This window comes from Heterodontus francisci, unplaced genomic scaffold, assembly GCF_036365525.1.
Source record: "Heterodontus francisci isolate sHetFra1 unplaced genomic scaffold, sHetFra1.hap1 HAP1_SCAFFOLD_53, whole genome shotgun sequence".
Classification (NCBI taxonomy): domain Eukaryota; kingdom Metazoa; phylum Chordata; class Chondrichthyes; order Heterodontiformes; family Heterodontidae; genus Heterodontus; species Heterodontus francisci.
The window spans coordinates 9,327,660-9,333,659 of NW_027141851.1; positions in this window are offsets into that span (position 1 = coordinate 9,327,660).

Sequence of the window (6,000 nt, forward strand, 5' to 3'; positions counted from 1 at the left end):
CTATAAACAACCTTTCACCACCTGTCTCTGCTTCCTGTCATGCAGTCAACGTTGTCCCTTTTATTCCATGGGCTTCACCTTTGCTGACAAGCCTGTTCAGTGACACTTTATCAAATGCTGTTTGGAAGTCCATGCACAACACATCAACTACATAACACTCATCAACCCGCTCTGTTAATTCACTGAAAGTACTCAATCAAATTAGTTAAACACAATTTGACTTCGACACATCCGTGCTGGATTTCCTCAATTCATCCACATTTGTCCCAGTCAGTTAATGTTATTGTTAATTGTTATTAAAGTTTTCCCAGCACCGAGTTTTAACTCGCTGGCCTCTATTCGATGGGCTTGTCCTTACACCCTTCTTAGTACAATGGTGTAAGATTTGCAATTCTCCAGACCCTTGACACCATCACTGTGTGTCAGAAAAGGTATGGCTGGTGCCTCTACAATGTACATCCTCACTTCACTCAGCAACTCGCATGCCTTTTGGCTGAGCATCTTTAAGTACAGACTGCCTTTCTAATAACTGTTGTCGAGAAAACATGCTTTACTGAATGAGGAATTTTGATTCATCGGTTGTATACCTAAATTTAACTTTGAAAAAGGAAAGCTAGAAACCTGGATTTATCTTTTAAAAAGCTGGCATCCAAGATGGCCTCAACAATATTTTTTTATTCATTCATGAGATGTGGGCGACGCTGGCCAGGCCAGCATTTTTTGCCCATCATTAATTGCCCTTGTAGTGGTGAGCTGCCTTCTTGACCGCTGCAGTCCATTTGGGGTAGGTATGCCCACAGTGCTGTTCGGAAGGGAGTTCCAGGATTTTGACCCAGCGGCAATGAAGGAACGGTGATATAGTTCCAAGTCAGGATGGGGTGTGACTTGCAGGGGAATTTGCAGGTGGCTGTGTTCCCATGTATTTGCTGCCCTTGTCCTTCTAGTTGGTCGAGGTCGCGGGTTTGGAGGGTGCTGTCGAAGGAGCCTTGGTGCATTGCTGCAGTGCATCTTGTAGATGGTACACACTGCTGCCACTATACGTCGGTGGTGGAGGGAGTGAATGTTTGTAGATGGGGTGCCAATCAAGCGGGCTACTTTGTCCTGGATGGTGACGAGCTTCTTGAGTGTTATTGAAGCTGCACCCATCCAGGCAAGTGGAGAGTATTGCATCACACTCCTGACTTGTGCCTTGTAGATGTGGACAGGCTTTGGGGAGTCAGGAGGTGAGTTAGTCGCCGCAGGACTCCGAGCCTCTGATCTGCTCTTGCAGCCACGGTATTTATATGGCCACTCCAGTTTAGTTTCTGGCCGATGGTAGCCCCTAGGATGTTGATAGTGGGCGATTCAGCGATGGTAATGCTGCAGAATGTCAAGGAGAGATGGTTAGATTCTCTCTTGTTGGAGATGGTCATTGCCTGGCACTTTTGTGGCGCGAATGTTACTTGCAACTTATCAGCCCAAGCCTGGTTATTGTCCAGTGTTTGCTGCATTTCTACACGGACTGCTTCATTATCTGAGGAGTCACGAATGATTCTGAATATTGTGCAATCATCAGCGAACATGCCCACTTCCAGCTTAGGATTGAAGGAAGGTCATTGATGAAGCAGCTGAAGATGGTGGGGCCTAGGACACACCCTGAGGAACTCCTGCAGTGATGTCCTGGAGTTCAGGTGATTGACCTCCAACAATCACAACCCCATCTTCCTTTGCGCTATGTATGACTCCAGCCAGCGGAGGGTTTTCCCCCTGATTCCCATTGATCTCAGTTTTGCTAGGGCACCTTGATGCCATACTCGGTCAAATGCTGCCTTGATGTCAAGGACAGTCATTCTCACCTCACCTCTTTAGCCAGCTCTTCTGTCCATGTTTGAACCAAGGCTGTAATGAGGTCAGGAGCTGAGTGGCCGTGGCGGAACCTAAACTGAGCGTCACTGAAAGGGTTGTAGCTAAGCAAGTGCTGCTTGATGGCACAGTTGATGACACCTTCCATCACTTTACTGATGATTGCGAGTAGGCTGATGGGGCGGTAATTGGCCGAGTTGGACTTGTCCTGCTTTTTGAGTACAGGACATACCTGGGCAATTTTCCACATTGCAGGGTAGATGCCAGTGTTGTAGCTGTACTGGAACAGCTTGGCTAGGGGCATGGCAAGTTCTGGAGCACAGCCCGTCAGTACTATTGCCGGAATATTGTCAGGTCCCGTAGCTTTTGCAGTATCCTGTGCCTTCAATTGTTTCTTGATATCATGCAGAGTAAATCGAATTGGCTGAAGTCTGGCATCTGTGATGCTGTGACTTCAGGAGGAGGTGGAGATTGATCATCAACTTGGCACTTCTTGCTGAAGATTGTTGCATGCTGCTTATGTAGTTTGGCACGCAGATAGTCCTGTGTTGTTGCTTCACCTGGTTGACACCTCATGTTGAGGTATGCCTGGACCTGCTCCTGGCATGCCCTCCTGCACACTTCATTAACCGGGGTTGGTCTCCTGGCTTGATGGTAATGGTAGAGTGGGGGATATGCCGGGTCATGAGGTTGTAGATTGTGGTTGAGTACAATTCAGCTGCTGCTGCAGATTGCCCGCAGCGCCTCATGGATGCCCAGTTTTGCATTGCTAGGTCTATTCAAAATCGATCCCATTTTGCACGGTGATTGTGCCACACAACATGATGGACGGTGTTCTTAATGTGAAGGCGGGACTTCGTCTCCACAAGTGCTGTGCAGTGGTCACTCCTACCAATACAGTCATAGACAGAAGCATCTGCAGCAGGCAGATTGGTGAGGACGAGGTCAAGTATGTTTTTCCCCTCGTGTTGGTTCCCTAACCACCTGCCGTAGACCCAGTCTCGCAGCTATGTCCTTTTGACTCGGTCAGCTCGGTCATTAGGGGTGCTACAAAGCCACTCTCTTGGTGATGGACATTGAATACCCCCACCCAGCGAATATTTTGTGCCCTTGACACCCTCAGTGCTTCCTCAAAGTGATGTTCATCATGGTGGAATACAGAGTCATCAGCTGAGGGAGGGCGGTAGGTGGTAATCAGTTGGAGGTTACCTTGCCCATGTTTGATCTGATGCCATGAGGCTTCATGGGGTCCGGAGTCGATCTTGAGTACACCCAGGGTAACTCCCTCCCTGCTGTATACCATTGTGCCAACACCTCTGGTGGGTCTGTCCTGCCAGTGGGGCAGACATACCCGGGGATGGTGATGTCAGTGTCTGGGACATTGTCTGCAAGGTATGATTCCGTGAGCAAGACAATGTCAGGTTGTTACTTCACTAGTCTGTGGGACAGCTCTCCCAACTTTGGCACAAGCCCCCAGATATTAGTAAGAGGACTTTGCAGAGTCGACAGGGCTGGGTGTGCCATCGTCGTTTCCAGTGCCGAGGTCGACGCAGGGTGGTCCGTCCGGTTTCATTCCTTTTTATTGACTTCGTAGTGGTTAGGTACAATTGAGTGGCTTGCTGGGCCATTTCAGAGGGCATGTAAAAGTTAACCAGATTGCTGTGGGTCTGGAGTCACATGTATGTCAGACCAGGTAAGGTCAGCAGATTTACTTCCCTAAAGGACATTAGTGAACCAGATGGGTTTTTACAAAAATCGGAAGTGGTTTCATAGCCATCACGAGACTTGATTTTAAATCCAGATTTATGAATTAAATTCAAATATGCATCGAAATACCTCACATTGCAGGACATTGAAGTGGAGGCGCATGACTTCAAAACTCCCATCGAGGGCAATGGTTTGAACAGTTGAGTTGATCATCTGGCATCATCCTGAGGACATTCGAAACCGTCTTGGAGCATTTATTAGCGGAGACGTACCTAATATAATTTGAGGGAGATTTGGATTCTTATACTTTGAAACTCATTAAAGAAGGAAAGGAGCTGAGAGTCCATGTGACAACACTCCCTCCACCCAGTCTATATAATGTTGGAGCTTTTTGTTACACACAGCAGGCAAGCTTTGTGAGCTAACCCAAGCAAGACCCATGTGGGGCTGTCTCTCTCGCTTTTTCTCTCCAGGTTACATTGCAAGTTTTGTAATCTCTCTGTGACTGCTGAATATCCAAGTCCACCATTGCTACTAATAGAAACCTTGGAGAAAGATACCAACCATCATTGTCTCCAAGAAAAGCCTGAACCAGGCGGAACAGCTGCATGTGCACTTCTACCATCCAGAGACTTTGAAACCATGAATCCAGCCAGAAGAAAACTGAATTACCAGACCCCACAGGTTGTATATTAGATTTACTTTTTTTCAGGAATCTAATCTAAATGAAACTGTTCTTCATCATTCTGTTACCTATTCGTCTGTACTTGTGATTCTTGTGTGTGTGTGTGTGTGTGTGTGTGTGTGTGTGTGTGTGTGTGTGTGTGTGTGTGTGTGTGTGTGTATGAAAGTTGGAACAAAATGACTCGGAGTCCAAAGGCTGAAGGAACAGAGCCGATTGTGGTCAAAGGCTTAAGGAACACAGCCGATTCACTGCAACAAAAAATCACATCATATTTACAGCACTGAAACTGGACATCCAGCACAGCTGATCCATACACCACACAAGCATCCTCCACCACTCTTCATTTGACCCCGTCAATATATCCTTCAATCCTTTTGTCCCTCATGCATCTCGAAGCGAGTGGAAAATATAAAGTGTACTGTTTACCAAGCTCCAGTCAGAAGGCACAGAGAGTGGTGAGGGATAGCTTCTGCAAAATCTTGGGTGTAACTCACAAGATAACGTTAATGCCATTTGGAACGTCATTGCAGCCAAAAGATGTTGGAGCAATTTTCACTCTGGATTATCTCAAAGCCCTTGATGGGACTTTCCATCTGCATTAATATTATTCAGCACTTTGACAGAAGAGATTCGATCATGATGTCCAAAAATTATCAGAAATGTAGTTGGCCTGGTGTCCATCAGGATATACAAAGGAATGTCATATCGAAACTCCTGATAAACGTTTCAGCACATCGAATGCTGTGATTCATTTCATTTTAATCTCGTATAATAACAAAACCATGATTGGTTAAAAAGCCATTGACCACAGACACCAACATACAAGGCACAGAACTGATAGCACATGGCAAAAAATGTAACCGGTACCATATTCAAATTCAAAGAAAGCAGATTTCATTGAACATTTTAGCAGTATAAGTAATTTAATTCATGTATTAAGGAGTCTCCTTAATTTTTATCCTTTGGGATTGTCAGTGCTGCTTGTAAATGGTTAAGCATTTGCTGGGGAACACGATGAACAGATTGAGAGTTACTCAAACCCTAAATGTGTATAGATGGTTTACTATCCATAGCAACCCTGGGAGCCCAGTATTCTGCTATTTAATTAGCCGCTCCGGAACATTATTGAAAAATCTTCAGAATGTAAAATACGTTTTTGGCCTTTTTATCCTGAGGCAATAATATCCTGGTGATTGATGATTGTCAAATATATAATCTTATTCGATAAATCCTCAATCTCATTTTTTCTGAAGTGTCGTTAACAATGATTTACATCCATATTTTTTCATAAACGTGGTACTATTATCTGTACTTTCTTTAATGCTCACTCAGACTACTTGTTCCATTCTGCATTGCAGGGCAATAAAACTTTCATGGAAGGGAACGCCAAGCAAACTGGCACTTAAAATTAGTAATTAGGCAGCAAATTTTTATTGACAAAGGAAATGTTTACAAAATGATCCAACACATTGTAGCCTGGTTCTTTAATGATGACTGGTTAGAAAAAGATTCTGCAAAAGCTAGAGAGACAGGGAGGAAGTGATGTTTGTCTGTTTCTCCGTCTCAGGGTCCATTTCACTTCTTGAAATGGCAATACTAAGTCAGCTACTTATCATCTCAGATTGTATAAAATAAGTCGAACACCCAGACTGATTACTTCATTGGTATCTGCCCAAGAGCGAGAAAGTTAACTGTTCAAATGCAGTGAACTTCTGAGACTCCCTGAAATATAATCAGTTCTTATACAGCATAGTTTCGTATTGTAA